Below are 22,347 nucleotides of genomic sequence, written 5' to 3' on the forward strand. Positions count from 1 at the left end.
CCACCGCGGCCCCTAACACAGATGCAGATGACGTTGACGACCGAGACAAGATTTATCACCGTGGCTCTGTTGCCATTTGACCAGAAGCTAGTTCGATGTGATATCAATCGAAACCAAAATCTATAGAACTTTTAGATATTTTCCGGATTGTACCCATTTTCCCTTCTGCAAGCTTAATAATTTAATTTTGTATGAAACACGCATTTTCATCGGCTGAAATAATTTTGTTATACCTCCATAACAAAATGTTTGACATTGCGAAATGTAACGTCATTTTTGATTGGCTGATGACGTTGCGTAATAATTTATCACAGAAAAGAGTTTGCCAAAGAAAGTGAAATATCTTGGTGTGTGTATAAGACGAAATTAAATTATAAGAATTAACATAAATTATTTTTTCTGTTATACAGTCATAACATAAAAAAAAACGGAGTGTACTCTCTTCATAAACCGCTTCGCGGTTTATTTAGAGTACACTCCAGTTTTTTTCTGTTATAACTGTATAACAGAAAAAATAATTGATGTTAATCCTTAAATAATTGTGTCGTAAACCTGAACGACAGGTCCGTATAGGACATTGATTATCAGGCAGATGACCTATGTGGCATTGAATCATGTGGTTAGAAAAGTTGTTTCCGTCAAAAGGTTCACGGTGTCTGCCAATACAAAACGCATTATGGGTTGAATCAACATATGGTATAAACTATTTGTTATTCAACAGCATCCGGAACTCCAACTGGAGGATGATTACTTCATGGGAGTGAAATAACAGCAAACTCTTGTGGTAGAAATATAGGTTATGTTCGTTTAATGTTTTGTATGTAATCAAACCTCATGCCTGAAGTATTTTTGGGGTTGTCCCTCTTGAACGTGAATGTCATGAACTTTAATCCTTCCGAGAAATGTCACAACAGTCGTAAGCGTGGACGCTTGACAGGAACAAATTACATTTAGATTATTTAAAATGCTACATCATGGAACCGTGCAATCACACACCAGGGAATATGTTTGAGCATTTAGCTGGTTAAAAATACATTTCAATTATTATTGTTACGTTCAAAACAAATAACATGCTATATAACAAGTTTGTTTTGTACACAAATGTGTCCCCCTGCCTACCTACAGCGCATTTGGACGAAATGTCGCGCTACGAATGTGAAAGCTCACTTCACTAACTCGGACTATTTAGGTAGTTAGCTGATTTCAGCGGCCAGAACACCGACACACGGCTGTTGTACCCTTTGCTTGTCAAAGGAAAAAGACGTTTTCGAAAGCTCGCAATTGAGGTTTTCAGTTTCTGTTTGGGTACAAATTAAACAACCTTGTTATATATCATTTATACTAAACTGATGATTCTTATTCCTAATAGATAACATCCTCTTTTGTGTATGACTATAAATTAAAGCGTATAAGCAAATGATGAAATTCACTTCACCAAATAACTTCTCAGAAGACAGAAAATTGATTAGATTGATATCATATTATAGCGATATATAAAACATATCACGTGATCTGTTTCTTATACAATAGTTTTTCGGGATTTAAACATTGCTCCAAAAAGGCTTATGCTTGTACACACCACAGGGTTTTACTGCTAATGTATGAACTAAAACAAATAAATGGGTAACATGAACAAGCTCTTTTTTCTTCAGTAAACAAGAGGGCTAGTGTAACAAAATAATTATATGAATAAATAAATAAAACGTGTGCAATTACATATTCTATTTCTAGATTACTAACGGGTTATCTCCGTCTAAAGCGACTTTCTTTCCCCAATTTCGCTTTCTTTAACATCGGCCACCGTTCTTTTCCGAGACTAGCACATACATAGCGTTCTGCTGACGATCGGTAATCTTTAAGAAATGAGCTGCCTCGTTGCTTTGCTTCCATTTTGGCTTATCATCCAACATGGTTGAGACATTAATCCATTTTACATCCGATGATATTTTCAAATAGTGGTTACAGTCTCTATCAATTCCGTCTTTCGAAAACAGTTAATCGGGGGACATGTTGGGTGTCTCCGTCATACCCGTTTCGCGATGATTGGTCCTCGTATACGGTATGATATCAAGATTCTAAGGAGGTTATAACATATCTCACTTGTCCCATAAAGAAAGCACTAGCATTAGAATACAACAAAACGGAGCCTCTGAATAAAAATCCCCTATATATGGGTGGTCGTGACGAAAGTCAGAGATAAGAATTCAGACTATTATTTCCCCTTATTATTGCTCAGGAGGTTTAAGGGACTGGCTGCCCTAGGATTGTTTTGTCAGTTCTGAACATACACGTATGCAGGTGGTTATCAAAATGGTTCATTGCACTAACTTGACAATTTCTGAATTTCTTTATTCATATGAGGACAGATGTCTATGATGTCATGAATGGAAGAAAAAAAAAAAAAAAACGTAGGAGGAAAGAGAAGTCGGAGCCTGCAGGGATATATCTAAAGTATAGCAATATAGGGATGATTTTGATCCCTCGGAACACAAAGAGGGAAATCACTTTTTTCTGCAGGGTCCATGTTTTTAGTCGCCTCGTAGATCAGCAGGCAGTATGCGCCTTGGGACAAGCATCCTATTACAGTAATCGCTAACTTTTCATACTTCAACGTCAAATGTCAAAGTGTTCAAAGATATGTAACAATTCTTTTCTGTCATTTTCGAACTACTTATAAGCATTGAGTTATTCTCAGTGAATTTTTGAAACGTTTACAATTACGACAGGAAAGCACCATTAAAATCCATAAAGAGTTTATTTACAAAATTTTGAAGGTAAGCAAAAGGCAATCAGTGGTATATTTTAACTACTCAAACACCACCTTGGCAAACATATTATTCGAACATATCTAGACAGCTTACTTAAAAAGAAACAAGAAATCCTCGGAAGTGGACGTGTCGCCTTCACTTCACGAAATAATGTGAAAAGTAAGGAAAATTGTTGAATCATGTTTCTGGTTCCATCTTTCGAAATGTCCAATTTGATTTCCACAAGAAACACCAGCATCACTCATACATGCTTTGAATTCAGCAATACAGAACAGACACTTTCGGTAAATGAGCACAGCATGAAGTTTGAGGTTGATCGGCCCAAGAGAACTGGGGTCATTATACGGGGGGAAAAGCTAGATTACCTATTTATAGTAACAGCGACCTTTGACCTTTGACCTTTGGACAAGTTACAAAAACAATCGTATGCAAGCATTTGTGGTAAGGAAACACAGCATGAAAATTAAGTTTGAGGGGCCCAAAGGCCCAAAATCACAAGGAAACACATGTTCTATTTCTAGTTACTGTGACATTGACCTTCAACTTTTGGACCTGAAAGAAATCCGAAGGAAGCACGTTTAGTAAGGAAGATCTGCATGAAGTTTGTGATTCATCGACCCAAGGGAAACCTCTGAACGGACGTCGTTGTCGTCGCCGACGCCGACACGAGATACCTATATGTCGCCTACGTTTTGCAGGCGACTCAAAATGTGTTAAAAGAACACAGATGTCCCTCTCGTGTGTTGATGGATATGGAACTTAAAACCCGAATCATGCCAACATTTAAAAGGATTGTACAAAAGTATGAAAAGTCCAATTTCACTAGCATTTATGTTCAACAATTTATTGCCAAATACCAGCATCTTATCCCAATTATTGAGCGCAATACCAACTCTGTCAAACCTTTTAACCAAAATATCAGATGCAAACATGTAAAGTCAAGAACATGTCAAAATTTAAAAACATATATAATTCTATCTTCCACTATGGCTACACATCGTTTGTGGGTGGGCAAAAAAGCTTTTATTCCAAATACCTGGTATCTCCAATCAATAACTAATAGTAAAAACGTTGTGAATCACTCCTTATGCTATGTCATGGAACAGTGATACCACACCAGGGAATTTGTTTGACAATTACCGCGTGCATGACATGCTCTGAAACCAATTTGGTGACGGGTTACGACGGGCCGCGTCGTGTCAGGGGATTAGAATAACAGATAGGTTATAGTTTTTCCTAATAAAAGATAATTAACCCTAATAACTAGATGTTCTTACCATTTAATGGCCTTATTAGTAATAAAATAAATGACTTTCATGAAATATACAACAGATAGATTAACTGATAAGTACCACAAACCAAAAAAGGAAAAGAAAGTCAAAAACATGTCAAACATATATCAAAAACCGCAGCCTTTACAAAAACATCTGTTTTTTAGACCAAATCATTTATGGTCAGTTCGCATAACCGCCAGCGATCCTTGTTGGAACTCTGCATGATAATGTGAATATTTGAACACTCTAACAAATTTCCACATTCACATTGTATGTAGCATTGGGTTTCTGTAGAAATGGAACTCTGTGACAAAAATGTGCAAAACGCTATATCCGAATCCACGTTGCATTTGTCATTGGAAGAAGGCATGGATGTTCCAACCTGAAGATAAATGATATAATATATATATATATAGAGAGAGAGCACTTAACAATTACCTGAATAGACAAACAACGAAACTGATGAACTGTTTTGAATATAACCCATTTTTGATTGGATAGTGTGCAAATCATTATATATAACCTTGCGACACTTTCTAGAAACGAGTTATTGATAATATGTTAGTATGCACGGGAACATTTCTATTAAGTAAGGACTTGGTATATATCTGTTGTGTTAGGCTCAAAAATTGTAACTAGTATTGCAAAAAAAATATCATTGAAAAACAAAATGAAAGAATTGTGAAAGAAAAAAAAGCAAATGCAGTCCTCAGGCCCATTGGGTCGGGTTAAACCAGCGTGCCGGGTATATGCTCGCAGCATTACCTACAAGGGATCATTGCTACATTGTTTCATTGAAATCAGACTTGTGGTATCATGGACGAATTTAATTAAATCTGAAAATGCACTAGTTGAACCGAGGGTCCTTGAGGGTCTGCAACTTGCTAAATATAGATTATGATCCAAATGCGGGGATTACTGTTGAACATTTACTACACTTTTTTTTGGTGGTGGTTCGTGGATGTTTCTTGTTCATTTGCCTGAAGTATTTGCTACCACTGTAACCTACTTTTCAGTTTGGACATTTTTGTGAACAGAATTTTTTGAACCCGGCACTTATTCAACAGAAACTTGAAATGGTATCATTTTAACACCAATATTAAATTTGCATCGGCTCGAAATGTGAAATTTGAATTTTTCATCATGACATCTTTGACCTCTGAAAATTCTGTGCTCAGAAAAAATGTTGTGAATAGCAGATCATTTGCAGCTGACCTTAGTCAAGAGGTATCTTCCTGTAAAATATTATCGCCATTTGAGAACATGTCAGTGATTCTAGGGACATCATCCAACTATGTTGTCCTTCTTGGACTCTTCAGTGGTTCAGGGGAAGACATATGTTTTCCGCATAGAACACGTCAATTATGCTAAGGACACCATACAACTATGCTGTCCTTTACGACTCGTCAGTGATGCAAGGGAGCCAAAGGATGGAAATTCAGAAATAACCGTTGATAAAAGTTGATCAATCTGTTTTTGGATACACTGTTTTATAATAGTTCAATATTTCAATCAGATGTGACGTTCAGTCACTGCATAACGTTTGTAATTTAATTAAATCTGTTCACAAAATTAATTTCGTTAATATATAGCCATGATACCTAACTTAAAGAAATGTAATGCTACCACATGTGAATTAGGTAGCCAAGGTTTCCTACTTGAGATGTTTGGTTCTACACTATATAAGATGGTGCCATAAACAAGTTGATATCTCGTAGACAGGACAAAATAAATTACAAGCTGTGCATACTATGTTTAAAGGTAGAAGCTAATTAATTAGTAATGACAATTAATAACTTACTTTAACGATTTTCTGTCCGTGGCGTGTACATTCTATGCCTTCGCCAGAGATGATAATTTCAACTTTCATTGACGTCACCCTAAACAAAGTCAAGTCTTTAATCTTTAGCCACAGCATGGAAGGATTATCTCCCGCAACGGGCAAATTAATGCACGTGTCCACGTCCTGGTCAAGGATTTTTGGTAACAATCGCGATATTCCGTTGTTGGGATCTTTTACTACGGTGATAAACTCTTTAACTGGAATATAACGCATTAGCTATATATTTTGAAGTAAACATTTTTTACTTACAGTTTCCCTGTTTTTGTATATTTAAATTTAAATTTATTTAGCCTCATTATTCATTTATTTACAAAAACAGAGAATGATTCTGAAAAAAAAACATGAACTGTTGATTCATTCTATATGCTAAAATAAAATAATGTGCTACAGTATGTAGAATTATGGTTTACACTATAGTTTAAACAATTACGTAGGTCTTCATTGATTTGCTTAACATTAACATTACAATAACGAAAGAACTTTAAACCATGCGTAATCTAGATTGAAATATGGTCTTAATGAATCATTCATGTGCTCTAAATTATCTTTTTCAAGCAGAATCATGCTTGATAATTTCAAGTATATTTTTTCTTAATCGTATGTACTTCAACAAGTGTCTGCCTCTATTCTCCACATTCACGTTACAAAGAAATTATATGTCAAATATACGTACGCGGAAGCCATGCACTTGTGACATCGCAAACAACAGCACAGGCATCGGTCGAGAAATACAAGTAGGAGATGAGCGTTGGAAATTCCAATTTGAACCTGTCATTGCCATTTGCCCACTGTAGATGAATATATAAGGATTAGAATTCGAGATGATAGTGTCACGCAAAGATTATACGCATTACTTCATTAATTCCACGTTATATTAAAATGATTAAGTTTTTTCGCTTAAGTTTAACCAATGATTACCAGGATTTGGTTTTATCACCAACACGTTTACCCAATATTTACCATGGTTCGTTTGTATCACCAACAGGATTACCTAACATTTACCAGGATTCGGGTTGAAGGGGTTAAAGATTCCAATAGTATAGTACAGATGTACTCAGTAAACATATTGATAAAATAGTGCTAATTTTTTTGTCATCGCTAAAACCCCTTATATTCTAAATTTAAGCTTCATCATACAATATCTCTATTCTGACCAATTAGCCGCCATTATGTTTCCAAAACCTGTGTATAGTGACTTAGTTACCATGAAAGAACACTTTCATATATAAGGTTCCTTATGTCTGTATAGTTTCATGGCCTAGTCTAGGACAACAATTTTCCATGGGAAGACAGACAGACAGACAGACAGACAGAAGATAAGCTGATTCCAGTATTCCTCCATCTACCTTCGTTGCGTGAGCAGGGTTGGGAATGGGGTTGATGGGGTATACTAACATTGAATTATTTATTACTTGAAACTGAGCTTGTTTATGGTGATAGCCATTAGATAAGATCAGTATAGTTCATAGAGGATGACATTTACGAGTGTTTCATTATCGAACGGTTACAATTTTCATAATCATGTTGATGCCCCATGACTAAGCGAAATATTCTTTCCGTGATGGTAATCTACTATAAGGTAAATTCTTCACAGGTACCCCGCTATAACATTACATTTGAGGACTATCGTCATCGGACAGTAGACGCTTACCGCTAGGGCCTCCCTGAAGTAGTAGCTGCCATTTAAACTGTAGTGGTACCATAAATCTGTGACACCATTGTCAAATTGTTTTACAAATTCTGTCAGAACAACAAAGCCAGGATAATGCTTCTGAAATGAAAATAAATCTGCTGTAGTAGAAAAGAAATAGGACCGACTAATAAGAATATTAAAAGCTGGTCTCAACAGGCAATTGAAAACATGCATTATTTTGTATACTTGTTTTGTAACGCATGCAATGTGATGTCATTAAGGTCATTTGAAAATAAACCTTGTAACATGAAAAACCCGGATGTTATATATATGTGTGCTAAGAGGCTCTTGCAATTAAAAAATATTTAAATATAAATTGACTCCAATTCATACTTACGACTGCTCGTTTTGGTACTGTGACATTTCCAGTCCACAGGGTCTTGTTGTTACTGAGAAGAGTTGCTTGAAGCGTCGGTGGGATCTTGTTGATGTGATTTACGTCATCGACAATAAATTTCGTATACATATCGACTAAGAAGTAGTTTACATCTGCATTTCCTTTTACTAGGGGTGACCGAAGCATGACATTATTTAACGACAAAATATCGAAATGAATTGCTTCAATCAACCCGTCATCACGTCTGTAAAACAAAACGAAACAAAAACCAGGTATTTTTGATCCCGAATATATAAGACTCATAAGGATTTAACTGGTTAAATGTAATGCAGAAAAAAGAGACACATAATGTTTCTTTCGCTAAAAAGTGGCAAAATGTATCATTGAACACTATTTCTTTTTAACCTCATGTTATGCATATAACTATTTAGCTATATGGATGGTCAGAACGGGAATGTTCATAATAAGAAAGTTATATTGCTATGTGGACAAATATGCTACATCCCTGAAAAAAGTGCAGTTATGAATGATTTAACCAAGATCCTCATTCCATAAATCGACCGATTCCTCCATTCCTGATATAGCGGAGTGTTTGAGACTATTCTATCTCCGATAACTTAACTCGAGCTGCCCTACAACAATCGAGGACACTGCCATCTTGCAGTAACCGCCGATGTATTAATTGTAATATATGTTATATGTACTGATGAGATGTTAAGTTAATAAAATGAATTGAATTTAATCAAACTCTGCGTAAATGAATCGGAAAAGCAAGTCATCAACCGTGAAACATCATTGCATAAAATATCAACACCTTTCGAATACTTGTTATCTTGAGATGTACTAGCGGAAAAAGGAAAGACAACTTTATGTTCGATAGTTATTATTTTACATGATTTTTTGATGATGTATTCATGGTGTGAGTTTCTCGATTATTTCATATTTACTGAATTCATATTGATGATTTTTGTTGTCCTACCAAAGAGGTGTTAGCGTGAATACCATTAAAACAAGGGTACTCTACGCCGTTTCCTGATCTAAATCAATAGCATATGTGTCATCCCTTGGTGTCAGTCGCTACTCCTACTCTTCTTAACATTGACTCCATCAAGGTGTTTATTGCCCTTTGAGGGATATTATTCCACTCCTTAATAAGGGCCGTCGTGAGTTGAGCGACGTTACAGTGTATATGGGACGTTGACGCGCTTCCTAACCCTCCCGTCTAGATCGATTGGGGAACTATTAGACGGTATGGTGGCCAGTCAAGAACATGAACGTTGCTTTGAGCACGAGAGTCACAACAAACACTAGCAAAGAGGGGCCTCTCGTTGTCCTGCTACAACGTGATGCTACGTTGATTTATACGAGTTAGAACGTGTAGTCTCAAGACCTGATCATATCTTACTGCTGTAAGATTACCATGGATAACCACGAGATGTGTTTTAACGACTTGATATATCCTTTCCCATTCCATAACAGACCCTCCAACGAATCTGTTTCTTTCCGTTATGCAAGTGTCAGAATATCTCTCACCACAACACCGATATACACGTTGTTGTGCATCTGACCCGTAAATCGAGACTCGTCAGTGAACATGTGCAAGCAGCCGTCTGAAATTGGCTAGGGAGGTGCGAGAGACGTATGCCCGCTGGCGTCCGCCCCTTGGACGGTCATCCGATCTCCTTTGAGACGCCCAGTTAAAGGGATATTGTTGTTTCATGTACACCATATTGCTGAACTACATGACGTTGCGAATACCCCTGCATTATCAGAGCAATGGCCTTTCCCCTATCGGCTTCACGCAATCGCGATATTTCGCTGTACTATCCCTTCGAAAAGAAATATTGTGTAACTGTTCCAATGTTCGAATCTTAATGATTTATCAGCACATATGGTGCAAGAATACCCGGATGCACGCTTTCTTGAATAATCTGCTAAAAGCATATAGGTGAGTGTCGTACGGTGGCTGATTTGTGCCATTTCGTTATTTCGTCTTTTCGCCCCGAAAATTTAACAAACCTTAATTCTCGTCTTTTCGGGGCGAAAAGACGAAAGAACGAGAATTTAGATATTTCATTTTGGTCTTTTCGGGGCGAAAAGACGAAATAACGAAATGGCACAAATCAGCCACCGTAGTGCCGACTAAATTTTAACTGGAGAACATCTTAACAGTACATGGAGATAGCTCAGTGTGACATTTAACTGAATTTAGACCACATGTCTAAAAGTTATAAGAAAAACCGAACTTGCGTTTCTTTTTTGACGCTAGTATAAAGGAAAAAAAAGAAAAAAGAAAAAGAAAAAAAGAAAACAAGGAAAACAAAGACATGATGAATGCTATAACTCAAATGATGGGCTTAGAAATAGATATATGTTCATGCACACACCCCGCCCGACACGTACACATGTATACATGAAAGCGAGGTCCATTCCGATACTTGTAAATTCTTCTTGATGTTGTTTTGTGTAAGAGAGGTTTATATGTAAGTGTATTATTATAGATTAACTACACAAAACAAGCAATATCAGACGTTCGAGGCCTAAGCCCTTGTCCCTACAGTTCAACGTCCGCCATTGTCAATTGTCAACTACCAGTATCCATACCCATACCCATCCATACTGGCTCTACGGCACGCGCTCTCACGCTTGTCACGTCATAGCCTGGAATCTCTCTCTTAGCGGCGAACAGACAGCGAGGTAAACATAGCCAGTTTTGACGGCTTATAGGGACCACAGAACCAAACCAAAAGTAGATTGTGGGTTTTCCCAGTTTGGACAGAAGATTTAATAGGAAGGTGAATGCATCGGGGCCTACTGATTGGATATTTAGGTGAGAGAAGTTTCCAAAGTTTTATGTGTGGGCTGGGCAATACATGTAGATGTAAAATATATAGAAAAAGTTATTTTTTCTAGCCTATTTTTGTCAGGGGGAGTTAATTAAGTGTGTATTTTGTTGTAAATTTAGGTGAATTTTTGGTGCTGAATTCAATATGGTTGCCCCATACAAAAAACGTTCAAATTGGTAGAATTTTTAATCATTTCATTTACAGGTTTTCGAGATGACATTCTTCAAAATTATGGTTAGTTGACCAATGTTGAAAACTTCATTTAAGTAGGACAGTGGTAAACGTTAACATTATCGTCTATGGGAAATCATTTGGTTCCGTTGTTCCTATATCTCTGGACAGATGAGGCGGGTTGTGATGCACTTTTGATAGCTTCTAATGCGAACGACGAATTTACAGTTAAGATATAAAAAATCATTCAAGATCCACTTTAACACGCACAACAAGGAACCATTGGGAACGTATGAAATCTGAGGAGGTCCGTCCGGATCCATTTAGTGCATTCTAAGAAATAACCTTACCAAACTTCAACTGTTAAAAAATTCAAAATGGCTGCCTTCCGGCCGTTTTATTTTTCGATCAGTCTCACAACTTAAAGACATACACATCTAGCAGCTAAGAGAAACAACACTTCTATTCGAAAAAGAAATATTCAATAATTTCTGAAAAAAGGGATAACAAATTTCAATTAATATCAAAATTGAACACTCACTACAAGGGACCGGGGGAACCTACATATGAAAATTGAGAAAGACTTTTTTGGAACTTCCGGGAAATAGTAGTAACAAGGATTGCTAACGGACGTCCGACAGACAGACAGACGGACTGCAGACGAAAGGCGATTTTAAAACTCCAACATCATCAGACGTATTTAAGGTGACACATTAACGACCTTACATTATGCAATAAATTTTCTAAAAATATTTTTTATCACATAAATGACCCGTTCTGCGATGTCATACGGGCATGTCATAAATTTCGTAAGACACATTTGTAATGGCACTATTGTGACGTCATAATTTTGCACATATTCTTATAAACAGTAGTTTTGTGATATAATCTTACACTCGTGGCTATGTCATATAAGATTTATTGAACTCGTTAAATAACTTCCATATGACATAGCCACGAGTGTATGATCTTCTATTTCTTATACAGCCACACAACACGCACCAAAACTAACTAACTAACTAATGATCGAAGGAAGGTACCTGTTTAGAAACAGTGATTTATATTTGTCCTTTCTTACCTCTTTATATTATGGTTTTGAAAAGCAATAACGTTGTATTCAAAAGTAAAGCCAATGTCACATATTGCAATAGGGTGATTGACTGATGCACCTGCAGAAATGTCCAACACCAGTCGACCATACGCTTCATTCTCTTCAGTAAGTAATCCAAACGACACGCCCGTGCTGGCAGTCCCAGACAGGCATTTTTTATAAAAGAAGATGTCAAAAGGGAGATCACCGTTTTCATCTGGTTCCTAAAACATTAAGAGTGAAACGACAATAGTCTTTTCTTGTTTTGTTTCATACGTTCTCTTCAGCTTATGCTGATTGAAAGCAAAAAAGAATTTTACAAAATTCACAAATATTTTCGCACAGGGTTTTGCGTCTTCCTATTTAATTCACGTACGCATGATATTGTTCACTATCATGATCTAATTCATGGCGTTGTTCACTATCATGATATAATTCATAACATTGTTCTCTATCATAATGTTATTCATGGCGTTTATCGCATTCATAATGTTATTCATGGCGTTGTTCATTAGCATAATGTAATTCATAGCGTTGTTCACTAGCATAATGTAAGTCATGGCGTTGTTCACTAGCATAATGTAATTCATAGCGTCGTTCATTAGCATAATGTAATTCATAGCGTTGTTCACTAGCATAATGTAAGTCATGGCGTTGTTCACTAGCATAATGTAATTCATAGCGTTGTTCATTAGCATAATGTAATTCATAGCGTTGTTCATTAGCATAATGTAATTCATAGCGTTGTTCACTAGCATAATGTAATTCATGGCGTTGTTCACTATCATAAATTATTCATGGTGTTGTTCATTATCATAATGTAATTCATGGCGAAGTTAACTATCATTATCTAATTCATGGCGTTGTTCACAATCATAATGTAATTCATGACGTTGTTCACAATCATAATGTAATTCATGGCGTTGTTCGGTATCTTAATTTAACTCAAGGCGTTCTTCACTATTATAATGTGATTCCAATATAAGACTGACAAATATAAAACCCATGTGGATATTTTGGAAAATGTTCCTACGGTTGGTGGCATAAAACATATTAAAAAACCCAAATCTCAACTGTTAAAGATATCAACGAAAACAAGTCACCAGATTTGCTTGTTATAAAGCATGTTCATATGAATTATATAATACAAATATATCATGGGTGTCTTTGCAATAGTCCGAAATATTTGACACGAGGTACTGATATTTGACCGCTGTTCTATTGCACGAGGCCTTCCACCCAATACATATACTTGTTTTATTACATATTCACTAAAACACACTTAGAATCATTGAAATCTCGACTTTCCTGTAAGCCTGGAAGTCGCCATGACTGTCGTCTGGAAGTGTGGACATTTGAGTGACTCATTCCGAAAGGTGTTCAATAGTTCGCACGTGACCGTGCAATAATCATTTTAGCCGTGCAATAGTTCATAATATATCTTATGCGTTTAGTTAAGGAAAATAAAATTATGTAATAAATATAGATATGTATGTGTATATACATATTTGATTGATACTAAACTTTCAAAAATTTTCACTTGTAGACAAAAAAAATAAACAACGAATATTTATCAACATAATAGACATCTTTATTTTCATGGCTCTTATACCTTGAATCAAATCTAATTATAGTACTTACCGTGAATAGTTCCTCGTCGGTAACGTTAAAGTAAAACTTGAATATCTGAGGTGACCCATCGCCATGGTAGGATACTGTAACTGCAAGCTCATGAGAGGAAAATGCTTCTGCAATGTCCGGACGAAACATAACCATTATTTCAAAGCGAATGGTGTTAGTATTTGGTGATAATCCGTCGCTGAAAGGTATGCTTGTGATACGACCTTTCATTTCCACAAGTGGTTTCCACTCTTTAGGTGGGTCATTGCATTTTATGTTAGACCCAATGCTAATCATTTTAGTTCCTAAACAGATCATTCCTAGACCACCTGGCCCAGAATAATGCCTCGTTGTTACTGTCATCTCGTATAATTCTGAGGAATATGGTGGTATCTCCCACATTAATGATACATTACTTTGCCCACCTTTGGGAAGTGACGACGGTCCCTGGATGGTTGTAACGTTTATCTTCTGAATCTGTAATTAACAAATAATATATATATATATATATATCGGTATAAGCTAAGGGTATTTCTGGCTAGGCGATTGGGTGCCGTAAATCGTGAGTTCTAGGCCCATAATAATTATACTAAATATATAAATAGGGGATATCTAATAGTATCTTCAGTGATACCAAATATATTCCACGAGTGGTGGTAATATTTTGACGTTGCACGAGTGAAAAATATCAAAATGTTAGCCATACTTTTTTATGACCAGGAAGGCAGTTACATCGTTAATTATTTGGAACGAACCGACATGCATTACAGAATAACTCTATCAATTACCTTGTTACTGTGTTGTACAGCTTCGGAAGGGTAAGAAAATAAGATCATTTGGATTTATGTTTTTTATTCTATGTCACTCAAACGTCATTGAAAATAATATAATAAATGCTTTTATATTTATCTAATAATACGGTACTCAACGTAAATGCAATGCATTTTGTGTCATATCTTTTTGTGTGTGTGTGTTATTGAATGTTACCAATGTACATCATAAGGACGCGACAAAGACATTACACAAATATGGCAAGAAAATTACCATGGCCTTAAAACGAAATCAGATTACAATAACAGTGTTCATTTCTTAAAATTAAATTTGATATGCAACCAATTTAAAAAGAATATAAAACTATATGTTTAAATGTATAAGTATAATGCATTTTTAACAAATAAATTCAATACATTCAAATTAAAAATCTAATATCATATAAGAAAAATGGTAAAGGTTGGATTATTTACGCAAATAAGAATTTTGAATTTTGAAATGTAATTTGCGTCTATTTCTTTTTTGTTATTGTCGTGGTTTTCATTTTAGGGCATGACATTATCTGGATTCGACAAAGATTCACTTTGCGGTTGTCGTCGATGAAGCGGAACACGTAGTAATACTCTATTGTCTCTTTTTCAGTTTTTCCATCTTCGTTATATTGATGATGTTATGTTATCTATGTTATCCCGATATTCATATCCATTTTCAGTGTCCAACTTGCCTAACTATTCAGTCGGTAAACTCTCAAACATTTGAAGGATTTCTTTTGCTTTGTCACTGGCGCTCAAGCCCTTTTCAAACGTAGATGATTTACTTCGGAGGCCTTTTTTTTATTTTACAGATGTGTGGTATGGTGCTCGCAGACGTTACAATGTATGACGCAAAAACATTCACTGACTGTTGATATTTCCTCTTTATAAGTAGTAGTTCACACCTTAATGTGCATTTTCAAGCAAAGTCTAATTGCCATTGGTCATAAGGTGATGAACTTGATATATAAATAGAATACTAATTAAGAAAAAAAAATTAAGTAAAAATAAAAAAACACCCGCCAAAAAACAAACAAAACAACAAAAAATAAAAAGCAAAAATGAAAGTTTTACCGTGATGTCGCTTTATGTATTTTCTGTTTTAAAGTATACTTACTGGAATTGCGTTGGTAGCCATGACATTTTTTGTAGTTTGTGAAATTACCAAAGAATCAACTTCCAAATCTATTTCAAATGCGTACGTTTCACCAGGGGTCGATAGGTTAGTCATTAGTAAGACTACTTCCAAATTAATTGTGTCAGCTCCTATATTGGAAAAAAGGGAAATGCATGTTGATTATGTGAGATAACGCATTGAGAAGGAATGTATCACTTTAAGGCGTTGGTATGGTACATTCACACACAAAAACCCAGATAAAGTTGGTCCATGTATCTTCCGTATCTTCTCATTTGAGAAGGAAGTGGCATGAAGAAATATATTTTTAAAACAATACCTATTTACAGCTTTATGTCAAATATATTCAGGAATATTTTTTAAAATGATTTACTTCTGCAAATTACTTGCTATGCTACTATAACAAGACATTACCTCTGGTTGGCAAGTATCCAAAATCTTTTATCCGTGTGTCAGGTCCTGCCTCACAAAGCAGTTCTTCATCTGGTCCAGAAACATCTGTTGGTAATATGACAACTCCTTTATGGATTTCTCCGAAAGAAAGTACACGTACCGTAGCAATTCTGAGGACTGTGGAGGAACTTCTAAATACTACCTTGTATGTTGATAAATCCTCTCGTAACATTGCCTGTACTTGGAATGATTTCGCACTACTTGCTGGCAATTCCAATGTATCAGGGATATTTGTAGACACGTTGGACGTCTTTGACGAATTCTACAACGTATGGACATTGCAACTATGAAGAAAGCTTCATTGTATACTATATTTTAATGTCTTCTAATTTGGCAGTATGCGTCAGTTGTGTAGCACTAAACGGTAGACATCAACACTATCACATGGAGAGAAACTCTAACCTCAGCCTCCCAAAACACACACACCCTACCCACAAACTTGCATCACACACACAAGTGAGGTCGTCCTTGGATTATTATATCTGTTGATAGGACGTCGAACAATACTAAACCAAGCTAACCAAACTAAACTATTCAGTTAATGATGTTTAGTATGGGCGAGCATTGATCGTATAGGAAATTACGGGATACTGCATTATTTAAGTACATGAACAATGCTTCTTGCAATGTTTGCATACCTCCATGTTATGGGCTTCAAAACCTGTTTCAAAACCAATCGCCACGTACACAAACGCCTAAATATACAGCAAAAATTATTGAATTGAAGTAAAAACCTCGAACGTCATAATTGCTGTACAAATACTCGAATCGTAACTCTTTTCCGTAACGCAGGTTAATATAAGAGTTGAACACACACGATTTCTAGAGAGCAAATTGAAAGTGTCATGGACTATCACTTCATCATCATCACTTATCACTCCTCTTGAGTACACTAATACTTATAATGCACTTTAATTGTACCAAGATCCAATGAGATCAAACAAACGGTACAGAAGAATATTTTGCTCAAAGGAATTCCTTAAAAAATAAACGACAAGACAGAGTTGAAGATGTTGTATAGTTATTTAATTTCTCCAGACTCATAATTCGGATCTAATTGCTGGTATTAAATTTAGATAATATATATAACACATCGGATCGGTATCTATTTTCATGCTGTCATTATTGACCGCGAATGAAGTAAAATTATATCCCCGTGAATATTATTATGTAGACAGAAAAGGAGTCAAAAAGGTTTATATTGACATCTTGATACTTACCCCGGACAAAGGTCTCATTACAAGCGTTGCGTCAGTATCTATTGTTACGTTTGATGAAACGAACGTTGCAGTTACGGTTTGTGTGGAATTCTCGGAGACGCCTAATATGTTTGCCATGAGGTACTCTACCGTTATTTGCATTAGGCAGTAGTTACATTGGTCTTCTAATTGACGAGTACCATTACAGTCAATATCTCCAAAATCATATGTACCCTGAGTGGAAAAATTAACCAGCTGTAACGAAAAGAAAAGAAAATAAATATTTGTACATTTTGTACATTAGGTAATTAATAATTTGATTCTTGTTTCAGATATCATGCAATCATTTTTTTTTTTTTTTTACATTTTTTTTTATATTTGTTTGTGTTTTGTTATTAGCGACATAAAATTTACTGCTGGGAACTTGGATTGTATGCTAAATAAAGGTAATCAACTCTCCTAAATTAAGCTAAACTTGGGTCATGTCTATTTCATCTGATCATTACTTATTTAATCATTTGCCACGTAAATGTTTATTGCCATCATCCTGAAATAGTAGAATCCGAGAGACTGTGACCTATGACCTACGGCATATGAGGTATTGGACTGACCTGCTCAACTATATTAATTTTCTCCATACTCTAGTTGATTCCTACAGTAAACCTCCTCGTGCCTATATGCTTACCAACAAGATTGACTTGTATATTATGAAATGACTATTCGCATTTATTTCAACATTTGTATATCCTACTGTCACAATGATCAATTGCAAATTCATATTTCATACAATAGGTAAATTTTGAAAATTATTAAGAAATTTGGATAAGAGTGACCATGTTAGCGTATGGGTTGGATGGAACTAGAGCTTGATTCTTTATGAAGCAAAATGAGGAAACATTTGAACCTTGAATTTGAGATAGAGAATCAATAAAACTAATATTATTTTCAGTGTGAAACCTACATAAAGACTTTTAAAATGCAACAACTACAACAAATCGAAATAGAAAAAAAAATGAACACGAATATATTAATAGAAAAGATAATGGTTTTTGATAAGCTTCTATTGAACTTACGATATATTTTTACCTATACCTGTAAAACGTCAATACATGTACTATCATTGGTTATCTGTTTTGTGTAGTTCTTTTCTGTTACATTTTGTATAAAAAAAACTTACCCCTCCTGGTGCCTCTGTCATCTGTGGTTGATAGCTGCCTTCTGTCATTCCTAGAGTGCCATCTTGAAACGCGAGATATGCATCCGATATTATAACAGACATGTCAGAAGGTGTCTCGAGGTTAAGTGACGCCGTTAATGATTGTCCTTTTGGAACGTACAAATCTAACAGAAGCTCTGTTATTTTTCCTGGATAAATATGGCTTCCGGTTTCCATGCATATTTTGTATTGTGAGCAAGGCTGAAGGCCGTTTGTCTCACAGTTTTCCGAACCTGAGCAAACAAACAAAAATGAAATTATACTTTAATGCATTTGACTGGTAAATACATGAACATCTCTAGAAACAACTGTTCAGCTTTAAATTGAAAATGTCTCATAAAGTTTGTCTCGTAATAGCAACAGTCATGGTCATATATAGCAGAAAACAAAACACGCGCAGTCGCGGATACAGCGGACCTTTTTCTTGGGCTCTCCAAGTCCCCGATACGGAAGACACGACTTTTACTCTTAATAAGCCGTTCTAGTTAAGTATATTTGCTGCATCAAATTACCTGTTGTGAGAGGCAACAAATGGTGCCCCCAGTCCACTCAAGCAGGATCAGTCGTGGTTTTCCCGAAGTGAGCTGCGAAGCGGAAATTGGGGCATTAAAGTACCCTAGAATGTTTTACTACATGTTGCTCGTACTGCAAACTATCACTTGCACATTTATGTGTATCCTCTGTCTTTTCCATAGGGAACTGTGTACTCATAATACTGGCCATAACTGATTTTTTTTTTTTTTTTTGCTAAATTTTGCAGGATTTCATATTTTCCTTTCGTTCATGTCTACTGTTTAATTCTACGTTTTTGCTTTCGTCTGTAAGTTTCCCTTATCCACATATATCTATGACTGCTGCGGTGGTTTGCTGCTATTTCGCTATTTTACTTCGCCACAACAAGGTGAAATGTACATGTAACATACTATATCTGCGTATGTCAGCATACGAACAAAAAGGTTTTGCATCCGGAAACAGTCGTTGCATAATCAAGACAAAAATATTTTATTGACTCCAATGCCACCTTAAAGCCGAAAAGGAAACCTTCTTTGATTGATTGTACAGATGACACACAAATGAATCGCACCTTCTAATATGAAGTTATAAAAAATCCAGTTCTTTTCTCCTTTCATGACTCGTAAGTGAGAACAGGAATAAAAGGTTGGGTCTAAATAATGGTAAAACAGAACGGGAGACGCAAGAACCCTTACTTTAAAACCCCAACAATGTATGCCACATGTTGCGAATCGTCTATATATTTTTCTTTTTTTTTTAATTCAAAAATTAGGTTAAAGCTGTATTATTCTTATCTAACGGTCACTTACCTAAAGCGTTCACAGCACAAGCGATAAGGATCGGTCCAATCAAATGAAGTCCTAGTGTAACGCCGGCTTTATGTACCATGATTTGTCTGTTTGTTTTTCACTCAGATATTTGATTCAATTCAGCTGCATAATAAACCAACCATACATAAGTTTTTGAAGTGATGTACTTTTTTTAAATCCATGCAGCTGCCGAAGAAAAAAATACTTTTGTACTCTTTTAAATGAAAATTAATTTGTCATTTAATTGATTTATTTGAACATGAAAATTACAACAAAATCCAAATAGTTGTCAAAAGAACAATAATGCAGTTTCAGTAAAATGATGTCTTGCTGGTCATAGTTATACTCATACCGTTTATAAAAAAATTCAGAAATTCACCGACGTAAACCTGGAACTCACATCAACTTAGTATAAACTACGGGGATCACTTCTGTTTTTATACCCTTATGCAGAATTAGTACCCGTTTGAGTAGCTTTAACTATTATTTTTCATTATCTTCAGAGTGGTTGAGACGTGTATAACTCCATGGAGATACGCATAACCGCAGCTTTAGGAGAGGTTTGTTGTGAAAATGTAAATTATTCATATAGACATATATTATCATCATTTCAGTTTTCTTTTTTTTTCAATATTTGTTATTCAAACAGCACATATTATCAATATATTATTATCATTTCAGTTTTCTGTTTTTTCAATATTTGTTATTCAAACAGCACGAATTGCAATGTCACATATACGTTTTGTTCATCATAGGATATTAATTATGAATGTGTATGCTATATACGTAAATAACGTTAGGTACAGCTGTGGTTCAATAGTTATGAGACAACTCACTAATTAGCAATACGTATTTACTACAGAAAAGTCCTATTACTTTACAATAAAAAAAGGATTTTATGTTCAGTGCCTAATAGATGTACTGGGGAAAAATGCTGACATCAAAACGAAATCGATGACATTGATTATGGAATTCAAGCGCGTTACCACTGCGCCGCCTAGACTCCATATGCATAGAATGCAAACTTGTAGTTGAGAAGAATCGTACTTACAACTATTATGCATTACGCTCGCCAAGAAAACAACTTTCTGACGTCTCCCTTGACAGTACCTTAATTCGGCTTTCAGTTTAGCGTTCGCATCTGAGATGAAGGCTTTGGGGTTTTTGCTCCATAGAGGCTATTACATAAACGTATTAATTTGTATGGAGATTCTTCAAAAAGTCGAAGCAGAATATGACCATGTTTTCAGGTAGGATACTCTGCTTTATAGACGACACCCGCCATATAGATCTAAGTCAACATCATGGTTAGTCGCAACGGAACCAACACGGACATCCACAGAGGCACCAAATTATAATTCATACCATACAAGGAAATACGATATGTCCAATAAGATCATCAGGTATGCCATAAAACGTTCCCATTGTCTTCATCAACCCACCTCACAGCATTGTGTCGCAAATTTTCCCGTTATGAGATAATGGGAAGAAGTGTTTGAATATCGAACCAACTGGGACATGTAAATACCATAAGTAGGAAACACAAGACTGTTACTATCTAGAAATGGAAAATTCATATAGAGGAATTAGTAGTTAGCTGTCCCTGCTGGTTTCGTTTTTAGTAATGAACGAGGTTGAAGAGCTTGTAGTGTTCTTGCTTGCACGTTCAACAGGTAAGTCCGATCGATATGGTCAGTGACGATTTTGTTATCTGAAGTTACTACGGCGTTAGTATACCTGTAGTTGAAACTAAAGGGCTGACAAGGTCTTTGCTATCTGTTCTTTTAAGCTTTGCAGTATTATTTGCCTTGTACGGAAACAGAAAAAAGTCAGACAACAAAGGGGCACAGTTTCCATGGGTATGTCCATAGTCTGCACTTATAATGCCATTCGCCGGTCTCGGAAAAGAAGTTTCTCTAGATTAAAACATTCCCTAATCCAGATATATACAATAGATTGATAAAGCTGTTACCACTTAAATCAAAATCAATGCGGTTTTTTATTGGGTAATGATTTGATAACGGTTATCTGGTTGGCCTTTTGTACCGTCTAGGTCAATATCGATTACGTCGTCTCTGAAAAATGACTTAGAATTTATATTTGCCTGACTACATCTTGACAAGGCGGTCATTGCAACCACATGACGCAGTAGTTCCAAGAAGTCTGACAAACTCTCGCTGTCTATGGTATTTTGTACTCAGTTTTAGGCTATTACTATTAGGGTGTTGCTTTTCTAAAATTCGGACCAACATAGAAAGAACTGAATTATCAGGGAGACTGAAATGTTGATACAAACATTGGCTCCCTCCACTTTTCACTTCATAACGATGAATAGTCATACGTTGTCGTAACTATCATTTTATTTCATCACAAATACACACCAAGGACACAAAGACAACATTAGAGGTTTTGTAATTGATGAGTTCTAGAATATTCTTTTTAGTGTGAGAACTACTGTAATATTAGTCAATAGTGACAATACTCTTGAGTTTTCTTCGACTTAAAATGAATACCTGCTAACGCTCAGCAGCTTATGAGTAGGACGACAGATTCTCCCAATATCAGGATAATGTGACC

This window comes from Pecten maximus, chromosome 7, assembly GCF_902652985.1.
Source record: "Pecten maximus chromosome 7, xPecMax1.1, whole genome shotgun sequence".
Taxonomy (NCBI): domain Eukaryota; kingdom Metazoa; phylum Mollusca; class Bivalvia; order Pectinida; family Pectinidae; genus Pecten; species Pecten maximus.